This window comes from Lissotriton vulgaris, chromosome 6 (genome assembly GCF_964263255.1).
Source record: "Lissotriton vulgaris chromosome 6, aLisVul1.2, whole genome shotgun sequence".
Lineage (NCBI taxonomy): Eukaryota > Metazoa > Chordata > Amphibia > Caudata > Salamandridae > Lissotriton > Lissotriton vulgaris.
The window spans coordinates 1,594,422,156-1,594,439,195 of NC_141694.1; the positions used below are offsets into that span (position 1 = coordinate 1,594,422,156).

The 17,040-nt window shown below is 41.1% G+C and overlaps 1 protein-coding gene across 1 annotated transcript in view; it reads right to left on the reverse strand.

Annotated features, from left to right (window-relative positions):
* The window catches only part of STON1 (stonin 1), a 267,354-nt gene that overhangs the window by 209,686 nt on the left and 40,628 nt on the right, over positions 1 to 17,040 (reverse strand). The gene's annotated exons all lie outside the window — the stretch shown is intronic.

Genomic DNA, 17,040 nt, shown 5'->3' on the forward strand with positions numbered 1-17,040 from the left:
CATGCATCCAAAGATCCACCATGGGAGGAATATCCTTCTCCTACTTAGCGACCAAGACCTGGAATTCCCTCCCCACCCACCTCCGCCTCACACAGAACCACCTCTCCTTCAGAAAACAACTAAAAACTTGGATATTTGATAAGTAAAGCTCCCCCCCTCCCTCAAGCGCCTTGAGACCCTCTGGGTGAGTAGTGCGCTATACAAATTTAAACTTGACTTGACTTGACTCCGCTGTGCGGTGCAACAGTAAGCAGAAATGGCACATCATTATGGCTGCGTGCGTCTTCTCCATCGCAAAGAACTGCATTGCATCGCAGTCCACTGCCTCATTGGAACTGCCAATACACAACGCAACAATAGCAGCCTCGACAACAATGCTCTACTCCTCATTGCAGCTCCTTGGGACTGCGCAAAGCATCCTCAATGCTGGACTTTGCATCTCAAGCCTTCATCAACGGGATCATCGACAATGATGCAGGCCCTCACATCGCAGCCTCGCTGCATCTCAGAACCGATGCATTGCTATGACTGCACAACACATCTACGATGAGGACCCTGCCAAAGCTCCGCAAAAAAGGTTCTAACATACTTTGTTCAGCTGGCCTAACTATGTCCCTGGAGCAGTCCCATGCTTCATTGCGATTTCCCTGAACTTGTGACTTTGTATATCCGCAGTTGGAGCTTTGTGCTTTTTGACTCTATTTTCACCTTAACCTTTAAAATTGCTTATATATGGTTCTACTGATTGGATTTTTGTTGTTTTGGTGTGTTTTATTTATTAAAAATAGCTCTATCGTCTGAACCTTGTGGGGTCATTTTTGTGAGGTGTTTTTCACTTGATTACTATTTGAAGTGTTTCACATATACTTTACACATTGCCTCAAATACTTTACACATTGCCTTGTCTGTTAAGCCTGACTCTGCGCCAAGCTACCAGAGGGTCAAGCACAGGTTAATTTAGGGTTGGGTTGTGCCTCATCCTGACAAGGATTGTGTTCGCTGCTTGAAAGGGGTCATACCACAGTCAACCAAAAACTCAATTTTTTACACTGACCACAGATAATCAAGGTTAGAGAAACATGACCACATCATCCCACCCTGATGAAATTCCACTGGCCCTACTTGCAGACCCGCACAATCTTCAAAACCAGCTGCATCAGGTACAATGCCATCAAAACTTGCCTCCCTGTCTATCCGGATGGTAAGCTCACCACTTCTGGATTCTCTGGGCACATCCGCAGCCAATAAAACATCAGGCTGGAGATTAAGAAGTGCAAAAAAAAGACAAGGTAACACGCCTTCTCAGTCCCTGCACCCGGGATCTGGAACAACATCCCTGTATCCGTCAGAACGGCTCCAGCCATGCTCCAATTTAGGAAACAGCTGACAACATATCTCTTATAGAACCTACATCAGGGCGCAATAATAGTCCATTTTCACTCTTTGAAACAAACTATTCTTCTAATCACACATTGAATGTGTCTTTGCCTTTGATCCAGAACAGCTCTCCTCTGCTATTTGGCTAGGTTTGCTGTATATTAATACCACATGCATACATACAAAACTATGTATAACAGTTGACAGGTTACTAACATTTCTAACATCGAGGAAGCAAATCCTCACACTCTTCTATTTTCAGATACATTTGAATAAGACTTAGCAATACTGTTGCTGAACCTTTCAGCACTAAGGTTCCCACAAAAAGGCAACACTAAGGTGACTGCAAATCCTAATATTGTCTCAAATATGCCACACCTGCCAATTTATGATGGCTCGATGTGCTCTGGTGGAAGCAACTTAAATGACCCCTGAACCTTCTGTTAAGTAGCAAAAGAGAGACACAATTGTGGTAAAAACAGTTTGTCCCTCAAAGTTCCAAGTCCTGGTGTCACTGCAACTGATGGGCCACATATTGCTACATCCCTGCAGCCAGTGAACCCATGCAAGTGTGGTTCCTCTCATATTAGGTAGAGTGACACAGGATTTCTCCTTAGCTCTGCTTTTCGTATTTTGTATTGTCATATGAAAACACACAATGGTGGCTATAGTACAGCTAGCTTTAGGGAGTATTGGCACGTGGTTAGCAGACCTCTCCTTGAACCCATAATCCTGTCTACTTTTCAAAAACGTACTGCTTTTTTGGCCTTATTATTTTTGCAACTTTTCATCCTATGCCAAGTGAAGAATGGCGAGAAGACCATGAAAGACAAATGAGTTGTCTGGCGTTGTTCGTAGGATCTGATTAACATCCATGACTCAGACAAAACTGGAAACTTATTTCATTATCGAAAGATTCAAGGGAATTTGTGCAGACATTATATACCAACTTTTGTACATGCATTTTAAATATCCTGGCTTTACATAAAACAATAGCAATTGTGAGATGAAGAGGACTGTTACTTTAAAAAGAAATGGAATTATTGTCAGCTTCTAGAACCACGTTGTGCTTTTAACTCTATCCTCCAAGTATATACAAATAAGAAAAAATCGATCAAGCTAAATTAACCACAAAGTAAATTACACATTTAGTAAAGAAAAATAGTTTATTTCGGTCCAACCTAGGTGGAAAGCTCAGACGAAATCAATTTTACATTGCATTAGTTGCATTTACTCAATAAACTCGAATCTTGTTATCAGATTCCAAAAAAACAACATGTTAGGCATATTTTGAATAGTCCTTCAAACTAGTCACGAGGCTATTACAAAACTTTGGAACCATCATGATCCCCATCGTTAAACAAAAAAGTACAGTTTGAATGAGAAATTGCTAAAATAAATTAAACGCAAATATACAAAAAATATAAAAAATAGATTTAGAATCTGATAATGAACCTCTCTCCATTTACAGAACTTAGGGAGACAAATCTATTTTCAGGAAAAGGCCAATTAAATGTCTCACAATTGGCAAATTCACACATATTTGAGGTAGTTTAGCGGTTCGATGTTATCATAGTCACAAAACGTTGCCATAGTCTGGAAGTCTGGTCAGGCACATCTTAATAGGGTAATGCTTGTAAAATGTGGGAAATAGTTTTTTGTATAAGTGTTTGTATTTGTACAGTGATCATATTGTACACAGGGTACAAATGCTGCACATTTTGTTTTTGAACTTTTTGTTCTAAACGTGGAAAATATATTTCCCTTCTCCCTACATTACCACGAAGTTTGGGGGTATCCAAATCCCCTTACCCCCTAGAAAGGAATTTGCTCCTGCTCTTGGCATGAGCAAATCTCCATACACAAATGACCTGGTTACACAGAACACTATAATTCTTTGTAATTTGTATTATGCGGGTTTAATGTATTCCTAGGTAGGCCTATGCTCATTAGTCCAGACATGCATGTCTCTAGGTTTTCTCCCAAAAAATTGTTTTACATTTATATATCAACCATCCCCAATTGGTCTTATACCCACCAAAGAAAAAGTGTGAGAGATGTCAGAAAGTGCCTCACGTAAGCACCATCCATGGAGCTACTGGCTGGTACTCACCAGTTTGCTCGTTCTGTCATTATTGGCAACTTTCTAAACAGAAAAAGAAGAAAAGAAGTGGAAGTGTTACCCAACTCTTAGGCTCATGTGAAATGGTGAAGAAAGAATAACGTGTAGATGATAATCTCATCCATAAACTATCTAGACCCCGTAATGTGAAGAACAGAAAATACATTTCTTAGTTGTGGACAACTATTCCATGTATCCTTTATTTTTGATAGTGTCCACACTCAGTTTAAAAGAAACAGCATGTTTATACCATTTTAACTGGAACGACCAACATGTTTCAGTGCCTTACAAAGTTTATGGCAATTTTTATCAGGGCACAGGGATGCATCTCCACCTCACTGATGCTTTTTAGATTGAGTGGTTGCCAGGTGGACTCCTACCAGCAACTCACCACGGGGATAGACGTTATGCTTCCCTCACAGAATAAAATACAGCCAGCAGCAGTGTATCATTACGCCAGGTGGTAGGTGCTCACAAAATCTCCAACTATTAATAAGAATGAAGGAGGGGGTTGTGAATGGCTAAAAACGCAAAGCAAGGTGGCCGTTCACAAACTTTGAAGGCCAATCATATGTACATATACATGCATACTTACTAAAGTAAGAGCTGGGACACACACCTCTTTAACCCCTTGTATGCCCATGACGAGCTGGACTCGTCATGGGACACAGTGTTCCTGTGCCCATGACGAGTCCAGCTCGTCATGGAACATCCCCTGGGAAATCCTTCTGGTGCGGGCCCCAGAGGGATTACCTTTTTACCAAAATAGCCTCAGGAGCTGGGGAAGAGCTTCCCCAGCTCCCGAGGCCACCCCGCCCCTGGTTTCCCGCAAATTCCAGAACTTTCCATCACAGAAATGTGGGGAAAATGTGTTTTTTGGGACATGTTTTTTAGGTTTGCGAGGGTTTCTGGATAACAGAACCTGGTGGGAGGCAGTCAAATTACCCCATCCTGGATTTGCCTGGGTGTCTAGTTTTCAAACATGTATAGGTTTGCTAAGGTTTCCCTAGGTGCCGGCAGAGCTAGGGTTCAACAACTTCAGCTAGGCTCTTTGCAAAAAAAGGGTCATTTTTCACTGCGAAATTGAGGTGTGACCATGTTGCATTTTGCGCTGTTTCCTGTGGCAGGCACTAGGCCAACCCACACAAGTGAGGTACCATTTTTCTAAGAAGACTTTGGGGAACGCGGCGTGGAAGGAAATTTGTGGATCACCGCAGATTCCAGAACTTTCCACCACAGAAATGTACAGAATTTTTTTTTTCCCAATTTTTTAGGTTTGCAAGGGATTCTGGGTAACAGAACCTCGTGGGAGGTAATCGAATTACCCCATCCTGGTTTCCCCTTGGTGTCTACTTTTCAAAAAAGTATAGGTTTTATAGGTTTCCCTAGGTGCCGGCAGAGCTAAGGTACAAAAACTAGAGCTAGGCACTTTGCCAAACAAGGGTCATTTTTCTCTGTGAGATTGAGGTGTGACCACGTTGCGTTTTGTGCCATTTCCTGTCGCGGGCACTAGCCCGACCCACACAAGTGAGGTACTGTTTTTCTCGTAAGACTTTGGGGAACGCAGGGTGGGTAGAAATGTGTGGATCCACGCAGATTCCAACACTTTCCACCACAGAAATGTGGGAAAAATGGGGCTTTTTTGACAATTTTTTAGGTTCGCCCGGGATTCTGGGTAACAGAACCTGGTGGCAGGAAGTCAGGCTCGCTTCCTGCATGAGGGCGAATGGGGAGGAGCACCACCAGTCTCAGGAGAAGGAGAAAGAGATGAAAGGAGACTGGTGGTCTGAGACAGCGAGCGGCACTCTGGTAACAGTGCACCAGGTAGTGTACAGACACACCCTGCGCATGTGTGGTGGACGTCCGTTTTCAATATCGCCCAAGTCACACATGTGCAAAGTGTGTCTGTGAGGCAGTAGTGAGGGCAAGCAGACGCTACCTGAAGCAGCTGGTTTGCCAGGACTTAGGTCGGATTTCCGGCTCGCCCCAATCTCTGACGTTGCTAAGTTTAGAACAGTCTGCTAGTTTTAGGATCCCACCTCCTCCTCTGACTGGATGACTGTTGATACAGTCACCCTATGACAATCGGAGATGGGATTTCAAATACTGCTTCCTACGCTGGTTTCATACTTCCCTCCTTCGTTGAACCAGCTACAACCCGGTCCGTGATGAAGCTGATAGCTGAAAACAGTGAATAATTTTAATGTGCTTTTCATTTATTTATTTTTGCTGGTGATTTATATAGCGCGATCTCGACCTGTAGGTATCGGAGCGCTTTACACGAACGCCAGTTACGTAGCACAAAGACACATTCATTTTTGGTATGCACTAGGAGATTAGTGAATTGCCCAGAATCAGGATGCTGAGCCCACGCGAGGATCGAACCCGGTTCCCCAGCGCACTAAACTCCCAACACCACAAACCTCTTGCCCGGACCTTAAGCGGACTTCTACTGCCTCCGCATGGACCACTGACAGTGGTATGCCAGCTTGCACAGTGTCTGCTCCCCGAGCCCCACCCGCCTTGCATCGGGCTGCTCTTCGGCGGTGAAGTGCAGGTTGTACGTCTTATGATGGGGGGGTCACTTTTAAGTGCGGCACCTGTCTCACCACTTTCAAAAGTCACCAACCGCAACTGCAGGCAGTCAAGTCACCCCATCCTGGATTCCCCTGGGTGTCTAGTTTTCAAAAATGTATAGGTTTTTTTCGGTTTCCCTTGGTGCCGGCAGAGCTAGGGTTCAAAAACGACAGCATTTCAACAACATGAGAAGGGGCATCCCCAGTAGATAAGAAACACACATTCCTAATATAAAGTCAACCAAAGACACCCATAGAACAGCTATTTTACTTTTCAAAATTTATTTTTATATAGTAATTTTTGGTAGAACTCTCATTATAGTAAACACAGAAAAATTCATTTTGATCAGCTTATTATATATAAAATTTCATTGTGTGTAAAGGATTATACAACAAGAGAAAAACATCAGCCCAAGAACTAATAGGACAATAAAAACATGACGCACACTTCAGTCATTCTATCAATCAACCACAAACTCACTACCACACAGTACATACACTCATACTCCGACACAGCATCATTTCATCAAACAGTTGAGGAAAAGCGCCGACGAGCGTTTCGGAACAAAAAGGGGAGTTATTAGAGAATTCCTTCATCAGGGAGCATATCATCAATCCATTAATCGGCACGTTCTTTTAAGATCCAATTTGTAATATAAGACCAGTTTATCAAATGATTCATAGTCTCAATTAGGGCTGACGAAGCATATCTCGAAGCACGGCGTTGCTTGAAAATCCTCGAGGGTTTAGCAAAAACGACAGCTACACACTTCGCAAAAAAAAGGTACATTTTCATTGTGAAAATGTGGTGTGTTCATGTAGGGTTTTGAGCCCTTTCCGGTCGTGGACACTATACCTACCCACAGAAGTGAGGTACCATTTTTATCGGGAGACTTAGGGTAATTCAGATTTGTAAGGCAACTGTTATTACCTATTGAGTTTTTATGCATTTCTGCCTTCCAAATAAAAGACATTGTGTAAAAAAGAAGTCATTTTGAAAAATGACCAATAATTCTCATGCTAGTATGAGTATTCCCAATTTTGAAAATGTGCAAACATGTACTGTTTCTAAACTCTATAATTTGTACCTATTGCAGAAATACATAGGTGTCTTTCATACCAATTTTTCCATGTATACATTTTCACACAATAATTGCTTTATACCCGGCACATAATAAAAAGCCATTGCAAATTGCTACTAGGTTTTTGACTATGGGTTCGTATGGTTCTTGGTGAACCTACAAGTCCTATATAACCCCACAACCAGGAAGGTCCAGCAGATGTAACGGTATATTGCTTTCAAACAGCTGTCATAATTACAAGCAGTTACAGGTGAAAACGTTACGTTGACACAAAAGACTGTTTTTTTCAACTAATTTTCAATTTTTCCAATATTTAACTGTTAGTTTCTATAAAGAAACCTTGAAGGATCTACAAAAATTACCCCTTTCTGAATTTAAAATGTTGTCTACTTTCCTAAAATGTATAGCTTTCCAAGATCCATTATTGATTTCATACTCATTTTTACCATTAACTGGAAGGAGGTTGAAAGCACTAAAAATAGCAAAAATTGGCTATGTCCCATAAAAATGCCAAAACTGTGTAAAAAATGTTGGTTTTCTGACAAAAGACTGTCATTTCCTAAAAGCTGGGAAAATGGGGATTTCAGCCCCACAAACCCTTTTTTGATAACATTTGCAGGGAAAACCCCAGATGCTTTCATTTGTAACCCATTTTTCCCATTTTTCACCAAAAAAACAACATTTTGCTGTATTTTGGCTCCTTTCTGTGACTCCTCTAGGGGAATCCACAAACCCTGAGTACCTTTAGAATTTTCATGATGTTGGAAGAAAATGATGCAAATTTGGATACATTATGTGGTCAAAAAGTTACAGGGGCCTCAGCGCGCACTACCCCAAATAGCCAAAAAAAGACGTGGCACAGAAGGGGGGAAAGGCCTGGCAGCGAAGGGGTTAAAGTACATTTTGGGCGATTTATTCTGTGGCCTATTACAGACAAGTGAGGCAATATTCTGCAGGAGTAAAAACATTTATGAGTGCAAGATCAACTTTTGTGAATACCTTGCACTCATTAATCCAGCCAAGAGCAAGGGCTTTCTGAATCAGGCCTATAATACCAAAGGGAGATGACTGAATATATTTTAGATATAACTGCATAACACATCCTACGCTTCCATTTTTGTGATAGAAAATGTACACAAACACATATGACCTTGATTATGACCACACATGCTATTCAACCTTTGCCAGTTTAATCACAAACATGCGTGGAATGCACTTCAGAACTGTGACAGGAAATACCATTCAAATGAGAGAAAATGCAGTGAACAGCTCTGGCTTGGAATGCCTTAAAGGCACTGGGAGTTTATACAGTAAAGTGATATGAGAATATCTGAGACCTTTGGGCCTGATCACAAGAGGCCTCTGTCAGATGCCATCATAATTGCATTCGATATAATCTGCCACCCAGGTGTTTGAATTTTATTGCCACCGAGGTGTGTGCACTTTATCGGATGCGATAAATATTGCCTTTTCTGACTTTTTGGGGAATAACTTGGATTTTGGTGCTTACCACATCAAAATCTGCATGTGACTGTAAACACCAGGGCCTTTCACCTTATTCAATTCCGGCACTCTTTATTCTACCTCATAACCTCCCGAAGTGATAAACATTGCATCCCTTTATAACTGTGACCCCAGTCCAAACAAGTGTTTGTTTAGGGATCGCAAGTTAATGGGCCAGTTGTAATCAGGCCCTTATAGTCACAATTTCTTGGATGAGTATTAACTAAGAGCTCCTCAAATTGGCCACAAATGCCCAGCAACAGTTATTAGGTTTCTTGTTTTATATGAAAATATTGTTTTCTTTACTTTCAAGGCTCCTGATTTCGGTTTACATTTCTTAACTAATAAAAGTGATACCTGTGTAAAAACGATAAAAAATCTTTATTACCATGACGGCAAAAGCAACTAACTCCTTGGTTATGGTTGTGATTTTGGATCACTTCTAAGTGAGGTAATATAGATGAGACCCATGGGGAAATCCAAGTAAACCCCAGAAGTTTGGAACAGTGGATGTTAGGGACTATGACCTATACCTAGAACCTGCAGGACATTTCTGAAGGCCGGGTCCTGCAGCCACGCCCCTCATCAATACCCACAAGGTAAGGCCAAAGGACATACTTTTTGGTTACTGCAGCAGCAGAGACTGGGTCATGGGTATGAGCAAAGCGCATCCTGGTTTGTATGCACAAGGCAGAGCTGCCGGCCATGCGCTGCATACTACTACTGTCATGCACAGGGACAGGGCATGGCTGAAAGGCATTCCTGATGGGTCATGCTCTGAGGGAGCTGTGGGCATGGGTATTACATGTGGAGAATGGATGGACATCATCCCCTATTCTATTCTATTCACTGGTTTTATATAGCGCAATTTGCAGATCGCTTAAGGATTGAGATAGATTTTCAGATTTCTTAAAACTCAGGTAGTTAGCGTCCCTTTTCAGACCAATAGGTAAAGCATTCCAGAGTTTGGGGCAAGGTATGTGAAGGAACGACCACCACTTCTGGTTCTCTTGACTTTGGGGACAACTAGAAGATCAAGATTATTGGACATAAGGTCCCTGTTGGTCAGGTGAGGAGTGATCAGCTGGTGAAGAATGGGTGAGCCCGCATTGTGTTTTGCCTGATGAATAATACAGAGAGCGTTGAATTGTATTCTGCTCTTTATGGGTAACCAATGCCAACTTTTGCGCACTGGTGGTGCTTATTGCGATTTTGGAATACCCAGTAGGGTTCATGCAGCACCATTCGGAATGATTTGCAGTCTCATAATAACTGCCACTGGACTGCTCAAGTACAGTGAGTTGCCATAATCTATGTGAGAAAGAATAAGGCCTTAAATCACTGTTCTTCGAGCTTTCATTGGCAGTCATTTCAAAGTCTTCCTTAAGGCTCTCAAGAGGCCAAAACAACTGCAGGCCGTCTTCTTTACTTGAGAAGACGTGGAGAGATGCTTATACAGCATAATCCATAGTCTCTTAACTTCCAGGGAAGGGGTTCAGCTAATTTTGTTTCAGAGTGATGAATTGTTGCCAACTATCAAAACCTCTGGTTTTTCACCATTCAGTTTTAGGCAGCAGACTGCCATCCACCTTGCGACCTTCTCTAGACAGCTGTTTAACCTTATAGAGGTGGAGCCCACATCAGAGGATAGCGAGACAATCAGCTGAATGCGTTGTCAGCATACAATACCATCTTAAATCTAAAAGTACATATGATGTCGGCAATGGGGCGGACATACAGATTGAAGACTGTAGGGCTCAGGGACAAACCCTAAGGTACCCCACATATCAGCTGATGTCTGGCAGAGAAAAAAGCCCCTCACTAACTTGGAAGCTACGCTTCTCCAAAAATGATGTGAGCCATCTTAGGACACTCCCTGTAATACCCACTTTTTTCAGACGATGGAGAAGGTTGGGATAGCAGACCGTATCAAATGCAGCACTTAGGTCTAGAAGGATCAGCGCAGCTGAGCAGCCCTGGTTCAAGACCAGTATAAGATCTTCCGTGGCTGTTAGCAGAGCTGTTTCTGTACAGCAACCCAAACGGAATCCTGTTTGGGTGGGTTGGAGGATATTATTGGCTTCCAAACAGTCTACAAGACATATATTTATCGTCTTTTCTAGGATTTCTTTGACTCCCGGAAGATGCAATATACGTCTATAATTTCCTGCCACCTCTGGGTTCAGGGTAGGTTTCTTAAGTAGTGACAGGATAATAGCATGCTTCCATTTTTCCGGAACACTACAGTTATTCCGGGGCAGATTATATAGGTCGGTCAATGCAGTAAACACAATATCTCCTCCTTTCAGCAGGATGTCTATTGGGGCTGAGTCAAATGGCATACCTGATTTAACTGAACTTGCCGCAGCAATGCCACCCTATATGACCAGTAGGGGAATGTGGACAGCTCAGCTTTAATGTTACTGGTTGTAAGTCCTACTACTGAATTCGAATCACGAGCTGCTGATCCTGCTATCCTGTTAGAACATCATACATGCTCCTTACTTTCTCCATAAAGTAGTGAGCCAATGCTTCAGAGCGTTCTTCCAATGGAAGAGATACAGCTTTTGGCTGATCAGGTTTCAAGAAAGAGTTAACAATGGTGTTCATTTCTCTAGCAGAACTGGATGTTTGCTCTATGCTTTTTGCAAAATTGTTTATTCGGGCTCTACGTATTGCGTATTAGTATTTTTTCAATTATGCTTTATAGACCTGCTGGCGAGTATCATCATAATTGGATCTCCATTTTCTTTTGCACTTTTTGCATTCCTTTTTCAGTAGTCTTAGTTCCTGTAAGAACCACATACCTTTTTTCAGAGGTTACCGTTCTTTACTAATTTTTAGTGGAATTTATTAATTAATAATCCCATTTTTAAAATCCAAGTAGGATGTAGAGGCCTCTTGTCCTTGAGTAGAATTAGGGATTGACTCACGTAAGGCCGACTTCCAGCAGACTGTATCCAATTTGGACCATCCCAGAACCATTTTGGGATACATGATTTTAGATACTGGTTCCCCTTCTATTGGAATGGAGAATTGAATGAGATCATGGTGGTCAGTCCACACAAGTGGTAGAGGAAGTTCGACTGTCATGTTACATACATTAGTTAAAAAAAAATATCCCTATATGTAAGTGTCTGCAGCTGTCATGCCTTGAAAATACTGTGGACAGGCATCTGTGCTCCATCAGTTGCCATGTACACAATGACCCTTGCCTTAGCCTGTAGCTAGCAGGAACTGCGGGTAGATTATTGTGGACATGGGTTCCAAGGTCAGGTTACAGGCAAAGGCTGTACCCTGTGCAGTACCTTCAATGCATGTCCACAAATAATGCCCTGCATCTACAGAGGACAATGGTACTGAATTCAAGGCACGGCCAAAGATTATGTCCTGTGGAGAGTACATGTGCCCTCATCACTTGCCACTAGTACCTCTAAGCTACGTTGTGAGTGCAGAGGGGGCTGCACTACTCTATAATATATAATATAGGTGATAACTCAAAAGAGTTCTAGACTGAGGCTTCTGATTTTCTTCTGGGTTCTTAACTGCCATTGCAGAGTATTTGCGTGATGGGTTAAAAACATATTTGCTTTAGTAATTAAATATGTGTAATGACCTGTTTCAAAAGGTATTAATAAATCTGGCAACTATAATAATATTGGCCATAGCGTATTTAATGTCACCAGTGATGTTACCATGATGCCATTTTTTATATCATTTTTGAGGTCAGGTTTTCTATACCATACAATAGTTTACTAGCCAATGCTGATTTCCCTTTTACACAAACTTTTCTAAGGAAACTTCTTTGGTTTTGTAATGATATATTTTGGCCTCTGTTCAGATGGACACTGTGTATGGCATTTATTATGCCTAAATCAGTACTCTATTGTTTGGCACTTGATATTGAGTTTGTCTTTAAAGTCCACCTTGTCACAATTCCTCTGTCAGCCATGCTCACTGACTAATTAACATACGGTGTAGCCTTTGGCCAAGCTCCTTTCTTAGTACCTCTGTAGCAGTAAATTATGGGCATGGTGTGTGAGTAATGGGAACATTCACAGGTCTTTATTTTCATGATTTTCTCAGTCTCCCTACACCAGGACCCACTGGGTGTGGTCTAGAGCTGTGCCCAGCAGGACCTTTGTCATGTTGTGGTCTTTGGCAATACTGTATGCCAAGGCCCTAGTGGGACACTTTCTCCAATGAAGAACATTCCCTGACCACATTCCTTCTCCCCACATGTGATCATGTATACACTTAAGGGGCTTTGTGAGAAAGTGCCTCTTTTTGTGTTGTCTTCCTCATTTTTTGTAGATTTGTGTTGTTGGTTTTATGACTCTGTCACTGCTAACCAGGCCCTGGTGCATCTGCTCTGACCCCCTAACACATGCTTAAATTTGTATTCCTAATTGGCCTATTTAACTTTCCTATAAAGCCATGAGGTCTCAAAATACACCCATGACATGGAAAGTTAACTGTCACCTATGACCTACAGCACTACTGAACCACCAACCACTAGTGTGAAAAGGTAGGCATTACTCCAGGCCTACCACAGTAGTCTCACTGTTTCAATGTTAATACTGAAGCCCCCTCTGTCTAAATGACCCTTATGAATATTAATAATTCACCCCTATGTAGATTTTACTGCCTACATGGTAGGGTGCATGGTATTGAAATGTAGGACATGTGGAATTCGAAAGTTACATGTCCTTTCAGTGACTTCCATCCAAAAGCGGTTTTCACTGTATGAAGGTTGGCCCATAGAGAAACACTGGGAAACAACCGTAAATATTAATTCTGCTATGTAAGGCTAGGGAAAAGCTAGAAAAACGATGAAACTACTATTTGTAATATTTTTTAAAAACCCAACTTAATGGTGAGATTGGATTTTTTTATTAATCTTAAGGAAAAGTGACTTGTTGAAAGTTACTTTCTCCCTATGTGAACTGGTATGGAGTGACCACAGAGGAGGGGCTGCTCATTACCTTAGCCATACCTCTGGGCTGGCACACATACTTGGCACAATGGAAGAAGTTTTTTTTCCATCTTGGATTTAGTGAGGAAAGGGCGTTGTGGCTTCTAATGGAGTGAGCAGCAGCAGCAGCAGCAGCAAAACCAAGAACAGGTCTGACTTCTTTGCAGTAAGGCCAAGCCTTTAAATGAGAAAACAACAACAATTGCCAATACTGCAATTTGCTTGAATGTATATTTGGGCAGAGAGAGCAGATCTAAACCAGATCTCTGAAAGATTTAATCATTTGAATATATTCATTTATTTTCTAGTTAACATTCATAAGCATGTTTTCTGAACATCAAATTATTTTACGTTGTTCAAAAATGCATCATAATATACAGGAGAGAAAAGACCAAGGAAAAAAGATCCTATAAAAAGTATTTACATTCACAAGTGTTCATAATATTCGGTACTTCATTCATTCATGTGTCTTCAGTCATACTCATATATTCCATGTGACAATATTTCTAAAAGAAGTGTGGGGAAAGAAAGGAATAGAAAAATAATTTTTTCAAAAATTAGATAAACCTGGTTCTTTTTATCGTCATTAATTACATTTTAGAGGAAAAACATTTTAAATGTTTTTATGAATTTAGGCCATCTACACATTTTTAAACAGTCAGAGCAGTTTTTTAATTTTTAAGAAGGATTGTCCTAACACAATGGTGGTCGACGCGTTTCGAGTTCCTAACGTGGAGGAACTCTCTTTAGGACCTCGAAAGTGGTTCTATGTACTTTAGAGACTGTGTGTTTTTTTGCCTGATTGAAATCACTCATTCCTTGAGAGTTATTTCTGATGTGAAAGAGAGAGGAGGGCAACGATCGCGGCAAATGAAAAAACGATCAATTTCCCACAAGACGGATGTATGACGTTACAACGCATACCATTACAACTACCTACCATTACAACGCGGCCATTACAACGCATACCATTACAACGCATAGCGCTTAGAGGTGCTGGATAGTGGTAAGTATAATTTACTATTCCAACTCCAGTCCCCGTGGACACTAGGGAAGGTGTTGGATAGTAAATTAAACGTATTCCCTATCCTAGAGCGCCCCCCAGCGCAATGCGTTGTAATGGTATGCGTTGTAAAAGTTGCGTTGTAATGGTAGGTAGTTGTAAAAGTTGCGTTGTAACAGGTGTATACCCCACAAGACACCTGCCGAGAAAAAGATGATGTGAAATAAGAATACATCCCAAGCGACTCTTCAACCCACCGATTTTCACACTGAAATACAAGGCATATTCAATATGGAAGCTCTCGTCATTTCAGTACAGAAATAACTCACAAGGAATGAGTGATTTCAATCAGGCAACAAAACACACAGTTTCTAAAGTACCTAGAACCATTTTCGAGGTCCTGAAGAGAGTTCCTCCACGTTAGGAACTCGAAACGCGTCGACCACCATTGTGTTAGACCAATCCTTCTCAAAAATTAAAAAACTGCTCTGACTGTTTATAAATGAATAGATGGCCTACATTCATAAATAAATTTAAAATGTTTTTCCTCTAAAATGTAATTAATGACGATATAAAGAACCAGGTTTATCTAATTTTTGAAAAAATTCTTTTTCTATTCCTTTCTTTCCCCACACTTCTTTTAGAAATATTGTCACATGGAATATATGAGTATGACTGAAGACACATGAATGAATGAATTACCGAATACTATGAACACTTGTGAATGTAAATACTTTTTATAGGATCTTTTTTCCTTGGTCTTTCCTCTCCTGTATATTATGATGCATTTTTGAACACATTAAATAATTTGATGTTCAGAAAACATGCTTATGAATGTTAACTAGAAAATAAATGAATATATTCAAATGATTCAATCTTTCAGAGATCTGGTTTAGATCTGTTCTAATGGAGTGAGTCTTCACCACCCACCGCACTGCTTTTCATGAGACCCTGAGACCTTTGGCTGTGTCTTACTGGAATTCTCCTACCACTCCTGAAACCTGGGACTTTAAAACAATTGGGAATTCAGAACCTTCAGAAGACTGGAACAAATTTCCTCCATTCAGGGCTTCTTCACAGTATTATATCAGTTTCTATTGTAACTCAGAAAGAAGGTGTTTGGCCTTATAGAGCCCTCATTTGACACAGCCTGCAGCATTGCCCCACTGTAGGACTCCAAGCGCCAAAAAAAGAGACTTAGCCCAAAGGTTAAAATCCTGACCAGGTGAAGGTGCCAAAAGTATCCGACTGGCAAGCGTTGAAAGTGGCAGGGTGCAAATCAATCATGCCCTCCATATTCCACCCACCCTCCCTCCTGGACGGATGAGGGGAAAAATATTTTAGGAAAATGGCAACGAAGTAAATATTTCAGCATAATGTCACAATGAAATGGGCCAATTTCTGGTTTTCCCATCCGAGTCTGACCCTCTTCAGTGATGTGTGGTCTCTGGGCCGTGAGACGTGGCAAACAAAGTGCAAAAAGTAATATGAGGTAAACACAGCCAAGGCAGGTCAGGATGTGATAATGGAAAAGAAGGGAAGAAAGACTGGGGAAACAGCAGAGAATTCAGCATTCATAACAGAAGGTGTGCCACAGTGAGGAGAGTTCAGACAATGCCATAAGGATAAAAGGGAATAGAGACCTGGAGAGTGACACAGAGAGGAAGCAAATGTCTACTTCCTGGTACCAAGAGAGAACAGCAAAATGTTTATTAAATGTTTACCACCCTTCTCTGAAGAAACTCTGTTGATTTTGCTTTAGCATCTTCTAAGGAACCGCATCTACCCATCACTTCTCTATTACAGCCATGCAAACCAACCATCCTGACTGGACTCATGTGGCAACCAAATTCAGAATTTACTTCCCATTGTCACTATCAAGGGTTAAAAACCTGGCTGGAGTAGATTTATAATATTCATTTGCGGGTGTCATTGATGTCACATATTACACTATTTCACTATTTTTATTATATTTTTGTTATATACTTTGCATGTGCCATAATAACTATTCACTTTATTTATTTACCAAATATTTGTGTAATCAATTACTATAACTTAATTGAAGATAAAATTAAATGAGCATTTCAACAAACTTTGAGAACATACTAAAAGTGCACACAAGTCTCGCCCACATAAGCTGAATGTACATTATATCTGTCTTTGGTGGAGGATAGATTGTTGTTCGCATACTATACCTCTGGAGTTTTATGGTGAGGTCACACAGCGTTCCAACACACTATAGACGGTTCGGTAATGTGCTTCACTTGCTGCCCAGGGTAGATGTTACGTTGCCTGACTAGTGTCTCGGAAGTGGAATTAGTTTTATATTGAACATATTCCCTCACAGTAGATACATTGTTCGCATGTTGCCATATATACTCTTTCTTCTGGCTTGTGACACC